The sequence below is a fragment of the Cavia porcellus genome, unplaced genomic scaffold (assembly GCF_034190915.1).
Source record: "Cavia porcellus strain 051 isolate PalLab524CR breed Dunkin Hartley unplaced genomic scaffold, mCavPor4.1 scaffold_14, whole genome shotgun sequence".
NCBI lineage: Eukaryota > Metazoa > Chordata > Mammalia > Rodentia > Caviidae > Cavia > Cavia porcellus.
In genome coordinates, this window is record NW_026947497.1 from 21,560,826 (window position 1) to 21,569,346 (window position 8,521).

The 8,521-nt window shown below is 36.1% G+C and overlaps 1 pseudogene; it reads right to left on the reverse strand.

Annotated features, from left to right (window-relative positions):
* Positions 1–1,359: 1,359 nt before the first annotated feature.
* LOC100722019 (DNA polymerase iota-like) lies at positions 1,360–2,368 on the reverse strand (annotated as a pseudogene).
* Positions 2,369–8,521: the final 6,153 nt, after the last annotated feature.

Below are 8,521 nucleotides of genomic sequence, written 5' to 3' on the forward strand. Positions count from 1 at the left end.
CTGTTTACCCACTGAGACCTTCTATTTGAAGGGGAAACTCACCACACTGCTGAAAGCCCACTGAGGTCCTCTGTGTAGATGAGGAGTAGCTGAGGCTCCCACCAGCCCACCAAGGTTCTACAGGAGATGGAAGAGGTCACTAGCTGTCCATGGGCTGCTGAAGCTTTTTGGTTGTGTGTGGGGGAGAGTGACAGAAGATCTTGCCAGCTGCTGGGACTATGGAGTGAGGAGTGAGGCTGATGATCTCACTGACTCCTAGGTCTGTGGAGTGAGGGGGATGGGTGAGGCCAACCATCCTGCTGACCCATAGGTCACTGGAGCACAGAGAGGGGCAAGGCCAATGATCCCTAGGTCCATGGAGCAAGGAGCTGGAATTTACTTCTTATAGCTATTTTTACTTTATCTGGAACATTTTATATTGGATTTCTGTATTATTCAATATTAGTGTTTTATTCAGAAGAGTTTAAGATACTGTTAATCTGAGATCACTAATATTTTCCTGGCTTTTCAGACCTTTTGCTGAACATGCTTATTTATGTACAACGTGACAGGCTCATGTAGTTCTCGTCCACTCAACAAACACTTGTTTTTTTATCTCTTGTGGTAGTTTATAGAAAACATGAGCCTTGATACAATACTAAATTTTTCCCTAGCAGAATCCTGTCTGTGATTCTTTGATGAGAGGCTGTTAGTTTTGCTTGTTTATGGCTATCTGTAGTGGTTTTTTGGAGAAAAGTTGCTCACTCTGCAAATTAGAAAATGAATGAAAAACCAGGTTTGTATTGGGAAAATGAAATTCTTGATTCTTTAGGTCCCTAACTCATTCTTAATCTATTATCTGTATAATTCAAATAACTTCTTTATCTAGACAGATAAGAATTATTGCTATGTCTATCTGATATTCTTGCTTCACAGGGAGACACAGAAGATACTTCTTTGCAATTGGGTAAATTGTCTCTAGAAATTAAAGGAATATCCTGCATTTGTTTTGTAAAGAACAAAGATAACACTTCTCTGGCAGCCCACAGTAGACAACTCAATCTTTCATTATAACTTAAAGTTTTTCTTTAGATTTTCCAGAAAAGGTTTCTTCTTGAATATCTGCTAGAAGCTGCTTAAAGACTTCTTGGTCAACATTATCAGGAAATGAATGGTGTAGGAATATATTCATGTATTTTTCTTTTGAAAAATTTGTGCTATCTAGTGAAGATACTTCTGTTCTTATACTTTAAATTCTTCCAGGTGTTACAAAATCACAATTTTGTGTTTTTGTCTGTGTGAAAGTCTTGCACATGAATATATTTCATTTTTTGTTTCAACTTCTGAATTACATGGACTACAATATGGAATTGTCAGCTTTCACAATGATAGTACATGGATTGCTGATCTTATTGCACAGGGCTTCCATCCATCTTGACATACTCTATTCAAAAGGATAGCAAGTGGTTCTTTAATCTTTTTAGCTTTACTTTCTGATGAACATTTTTGAATGACTCTTCTTCACTGAATTGGTCCTGAGGGTATCACAGAAGAATCATCTTCTCTAAAACTGAGTTTCTGTATATACTGAGTAGCTGAAATTACTAATTCCTTTTCCAATATTTTGGCTGAAAAAGTTTGGAGATCAAGCACACTATGGATTTCCAGTGCTTCAAGACATTTGGCAGTTTAGAGCCAATTTCAGGTATTTCCCTTTATGTGGTTCAAACCAAGAATGAAATATTGACAGCCTTCAGGAAGCAAGACTGCGGTTTTAAGACACCAGAAATGAATTTTTCCAGTAGTTTATTAGAAGTGACTGCAGCACAACCAGTCATTCCCAACTGATTATACATAACTTCCAATAAGTAATCTGATGTCCATAATATCACTCATATTTACAGCCTTATCACTATATATATGGCCTGACACAGTCACAGTGGCAAGTTTATCACTTTGAAGCAGCTGGAGGTGCATCTCAGCCACTTCTGTTATGTCCAAAAAATTTTCATCAAATCCAGTCTCTCAACAAGTGGAGGAAACTCACTCTACAATTCTGTAAGCTTGTAAGACGACATCTCTCTGCTTCTCTTTTATCTAAGTCCAGTTGTGCACACTCTTTTTGTGCATCTCTCACTTTCATACATTTCTTAACTCCACATTTTCTGGTTTCATAATTGCAAGTAACCACAAAAGACCTCTCTTAAACACCTGAAGGTTTGCTTTTTAATTCTGGATTTGAGATTATTTCTACTTGTGCGCAAAAGCAAACTAGATCCACATGTACTGTGATTCTGTATGAAATGTTTCACATAGCATCACTTGATCAAGAACTGCCTGTGAGCCACCAGTTACCCCTGCATCCATGGGCTCCATAGCTGATCTTCATCCTAATCCTTGTCCTCTTAGCAGCCACCTTTCTCCTTCAGGCAATCCCCAGCCTCTCCATGCTGCTGGCCAACAGCAGTTCATCTTCCAGTCACTTCTGTTGTATCTCCCTGATATACATTTCTTAATGTGCACTGTGAGAAGATGATGTGCTCTGATCAATACATAGGAATTAAAAACAAAGTTTAAAAATATCTTGAGAGACAAAAATATATTGGAATGCAGGATATCAAAATTTATGATATATGGTTGATGGGCTTCCAAATGGAAAGTTAGTGGTGATAATTGCCAATATAAAAAGAAATAGATGATCTCAAAAATTCTACATCACTTCTCAAGGAAGCCTAGCATGATCAGAAGGAAAAAGATAATAAAACTCAAAGCAGCAATAAATGAAACACAAACTAGAAAAATAATATAAATGATCAACAAAACTAAGAGATGATTTTTGGAAAGATAAATGTAGTTGATAAGACAAGTTGGACACTTAAATAGATGACAAAAAGAGAAAATGTAATATAAAAAATCAGAAATTACAACTGATACCACAGAAATATGAATGATTTTGAGGCTACAATGAACAATTGTGTACCTATAAATTGAATAACAGAAGAAATGGATAATTTCCTCAATGTATGCAAATTAGTGACAATAAGTCATGAAGAACTAGAAAATCTGAACAAATCAATTTTGTATAAGATATTGGGTCAAGGCTAAAATACCTTCTAAAACAAAGCAACAAACAAAACACAAAAATTAGGTGCGGGCTTTGGTGTTGCATCCTACCAAACATTTAAAAAATTACTACCAATCTTTCTCCCCTGCCCTCTAAATTGAGAAAGGGCAATAATGTCAACTCTTTCTGCAACTCTTTCCATCAAGGCCAACATTACCTTGATAATAAAAATTATAAGCCAAGCCATCTGCCCGTTAAGTGAGTATCGTCTAGAACTCACTGTCTCTACCGCCATGGCACTGAGAGAAATGTGGGATAGCCAGAAGGTGGATCGGGTTGGAGCCTGCACATCCTGGGTCCCTATGCCTGTGCACCTTGTCTCTTGCTTGGCCCTCTATTAGAAGTACTGAAAAATGGGTTTGGAAGAGGAGGAAAGGAAAATATAAGACTCCAGTTAAATATATTTCTCTGCAGATCCTGCAGTGTTAAACATTGCAAACTCCCATTAAAAAATAATGAAGTTAGATTTTTGGAATGCAAAAATTGCTCAAAATATATAAATCAGTAAATGTGATACATCACATACACAGAATGAATAATAAAATCCATATGGTCATCTTATTAGATGTACCAAAAGAATTTTCAAAGTTTAACATCCTTTCATGATAAAAATTCTCATCATATTAGGCATATAAAGAATGTACCTTGATGCAATAAAGAGCACATATGTAAAGTCAACAGCTAACGTTATACTCAACAGTGAAAAATTGAAACCTTTTTCTCTATGACAGTGCATAAGACAAGAACTCCCACTCTAAATACTTTGGCTCAACATAAAATTGGAAGACTTTGCTACAGCAATTAAACCAGAAAAAAGCATGAGCACCATCCAAATGAGAAAGAAGTGGAATTGTCACTGTTTGATGATGACATTGTCTTATGTATAGGAAACTCTGTGGGCTTCTCCAAAAAGCTTAGTATTGATAAATAAAGACAGCGAAGTTACAAGATATATCACAATATAAAAATCAATAATCTTTTCACAAATTAACAACAAGTATACAGGAAAGAAATCAAAAGAATAAACTCATTTGTAATGCCTGCCAAAAATAATAAATTTAACCAAGTATGTAAATATATGTGCACTGAAAACTATAAATTGTTGAGGAGAGAAATTGAAGAGATTGTAAATAAATATAAATATACTATATGTTTTATGGGTTGGAATTCATAACATTATTAAAATATTTATACTACACTAGATGATTTACAAATTCAATGTTAACTGTTTCAAAATTCCAATGTCACCTTTCATAGACATAACAAAAACAATTTTAAAACATTAAATTACCAAAAAAGCCTGAATAGCCAAGGTAATCATGGACAAAGGGAACCATCACTGTCTGATTTCAAAGTATACCATAAAGCTATAAAATTAAACCAGCATGCTTCTGGTACAAAAGCAGACACATCAACCTATGATGTATAAGAGAAAGCTCAGAAATCAATACATGTATGTATAGTCAATTGATTTTCAATATAGGTGCCAAGAATACACAAAAAATCAATAAATAGTGTTGAGAATCTAGATATTCATACACAGAGGATTGAAATTAGAGTCATCTCAGACTATATAAAAATTAACTCAAAATGGAACAAAAAATCATAAAGCTAAAAACTATAAAATTACTAGAATAAAAACAAGAGGGAAAGCAACATCACATTGTTCAATGATGTATGTTCTTTTTTTTTATTTGGATTTGAACTCAAAAGTTCAGGCAACCAAAATAAAAATGGACACATAGGACTGTTTCAAACAAAACACTTATCCACGGCCAAGGAAACAATGAATAGTGTAAACAGGTAGCCTATCATTGGAATAGAAGAGAAGACTTGCAGTCTATACAGCTCATAAGGGATCAATAAGCAAACAAAGAATACAAGAAACATAAATAGTTCAATATCAAGAAAATAGAAACCTATTATAAAATGGACAATGGACCTGAAAAATTATTGTCTGAAAGTTGATAGGCAAAAATATATGAAAAAACATTCACTAGGGAAACAAAATGTAAAGTCATAATTAAATATCACTTTAAAATTCTTGGGATGGCTATTACTAAAAGAAAAGAAAAATAACACCAAGTGCTGGTAAGGATGTAGAGAAAAGGGAACTCTAGTACAATATCCCTGGGAATGAAACTAGGGTAGCCACTCTGAAATACTTAATGAAGTTTCGTCACAAACTTAAAAGAGAAATTATCATTTGATTCAGCAATCTAACTTCTGAGTATTTAGTAACGATCTCAAGTCAGCTTGCTAATGAGGTATGTGCCTTCTCATATTTGCTGCAGCATTATTCTCAGCAGCCAAGAGATGCAAACAGCCTAACTGACAAAGAGCAGATGAATGGAAGAAGAAAAATGGTCAGGATATATGGTGGAGTATCATTCAGCCTTAAAAATGAAAGAAATGTTTGGTGTGGTGGCACACACCGGTAATCTCAGCATTCGGGAGGCTGAGGCAGGAGGATCATTGTGAGTTCCAGACCAGCCTGACCTACAAAGTGAGTTCGAGGCCAGCCTGAAATGCATAGTGAGACCCTATCTTAAAAAGAAAAAAAGAAAGAAAGTCATTTAAGTCATTTGCTACAAAATTGTGGAATCAGACGATAGTATGCTGAAGACAATAAACCAGGGACAGGGTGATAAAAACAAAGTCACAAAATCTTACTGATAGGTGGACCTAAAGCAATCAAATACACATTAGCGGAATAGAGTAGACTGTGTTACAAGCCTGGGAGTAGAGGAATGATGTAGTGAAAGAACAGATCAGAAAACCCTCCCCTGTCCTGAAGCTAACCGTCAGTGGTGTCTACTGATCATGGTGTCTTCCCTGCCAGGCAAGTTTGGTGTCTCTTACTTCTAGACCTGGGTAATGAACCTTCACTAAAAGACCTCGTACAGGCCCCAGTTCTCCAGGTTTACCAACATGCTTCTCGCTGGTCTCACTCTCTGCTGTGAATGCACTTGCCTGTTTAATCAGAATGAGATGCTGCTTCTTTAAGAAAGCCTCCCCTTTTCTTCCCTCTTTTTCTCTCTGTGATGAATAACATCCCAAGCTTCAGAGCTCAGCTTAAAGGTCATTACTTAGTAACTTCCTTCACGTTACTATCCAGGCCAGGAGTTTTAAAAAATTCACTCATAAAACCACATTCCTTTCCTTCAGGTTTCATAATTTATAATTATATAACCAATTTTGTGTTTCCTCACTTCCTACTAATTCTCTCTATGAAAAATAGTAATTATGCTTAATTTTGCCTACTTTTATTTCTTAAGGAACTTTGCAGTCTAGGAGATAGTTAAGACTTCATGAGCATTTCCCAAATAAATGATTTCCCAATAAATGAGAAAAACTGTTTTAGCCGATGATACTAGAGGAAAACAATTAAAACATAACTATGAATGAAGGAATGAAAATAAAAATAAATTCTGTATATTTTTAATAAAAAACAGTAAAAATGATAGAGAAGGTAATGATTTTGTCCTTGAATTTCAGTCCCTCTGTTACTATTTTTCTGATCTTGCGCGTTATTAACTTTTGGAGACTAGTATCTGTTTGCTGTAGACACTTCTTTCATTTGCTCATTGGGAAGTTAAATAAAATCTCTGGTGTAGTTTGGATTTGGCATCACCCATGTTCTAGGGGTACAATTTCTATTCTGAGGTGCTACTAGGAGATTGTGGAAATGCTGAGGTAGGATCAAGTTGGAGGATGTTAAATCATGGAAGACATGACCAAGAGAGGCTATTGGGATCCCTGGGCATTTTTCATCTCATGAAAAGTGAGTGAGGTGAACAATGGTCCTCTGTCATGTGCTACTGTGATGATGTCAGTGCTGACAACAGCCAAAGCAATGGAGCCACCCAACTATGCACTGAAACCTCTGAATCTGTACATCAGAATAAGCCACATCCTTTTCAGTTGATTACTTCAGGTATTTCCTAATCAAATGGAAATTTGATAATAGAATCACCATAAGTAATGACTCTTAAGCACAACTTGCTACATAGCAGTGTAATAAAAATGTTCTTCCCAGAAATGACTCAAGATTAGAATTCTAGGAACAAATGAAGCAGAATGTAGTCCTGGGTGCCAAGATTATTTTGGTTCAATTTCAATATGAGCAGCATTCCTTAGGCTGAAATCTATTAGATGAGCAAAATGTAAAAGGATTTCAAGAGCCCAGAAAACTAGTATTTGATATGTACAACTCCTAAAACTAGTTAAATCTAGTATTGCAAGCTTAAATAAGGTATTGTCTTATAATTCACTTAAGGCAATGCAAAATACAGGGAAATATAAATTTTTAAATTTTATTTTGCAATTCTTGGCAGATCCAACAGTGTCATTGTACTGTCATCCACTGAAAGGAAATATGTACGTGAAGAAAAATCTTTAGCAATCGGTCACATTTATCAAAATCATCTGGTACAAAGGAAAACATCCTGTTATTACTGCATCATTGCCTGTGTCCTCTGAGGTAGGTTCAGATCTGTTGAAAAGAATGAGACAAGGTTTCCAGAGCCTAGATTAGTCAGCTGCACATGGTACACAGCTGTAGGCTTATTCTCCAAGTCTGCAATCTGTTTTGGACTTCTATTTTTTTTTCTGTTTTACCAAATACAGCATGTAATTGTGATAATTTATCAACCCATAAAAATAGCCAGAAATGCACTATGATAATAAAAAGAAAGCAAAATAAAATTCGCACTTTTAACAAAACTTTATTGACTCATTCAAAATAGCGTGTGAGTGTGTGTGTGTGTGTGTGTGTGTGTGTGTGTGTGTGTGTGAGACCAATAGCATAACTTTATTACTTGAATTGCAATTTACGTTAGGCAAGACAATATCACATGTGATATCACAGTCTCAGTTACTTTTTGCTTATTGCTGAGATGAAATACTTGATTCCCAAAATGAAGAAAGGAAAAGTTTACTTAGCTTAAAGTTTTTGGAAGTTTCAGTTCATATTCAGCTGGCTCCATGGCAGGGTGGTGTGGCTAAGGGGCAGCCATTGTGGCTGCCAGTAGCAACAGCAAAAAGAGCAAACAGGAAAAGCGTGACTCCTTCCCTCCCTTACACTGTGTGCTGGCTGCCCACTCCAGGATGGGTGGAACACTCACACTGCCAATCCCAGCACTGGGCCATGAGCAAATCACAAATGCTAGATTCAGTCACTTTGGAAAGGCCCCATGACCACATGTAGCTTTGGGGGGACAATGAAGCACAAACCATAACATTCCACCCTTGGGCCCCCAAAATCTCACGTATATCTTTTATGCAAAAGACATTTCATTCATCTCCAAGAGTTGCCAAAGTGCTAACAGTTTCAGCTTGCTGAAAGGTCTAAATCCCAAGTCTCCTCCAAGCTGTAAGGCAAACTCTTAGCTGTGAGCTGCTGTACAAATGAAAACT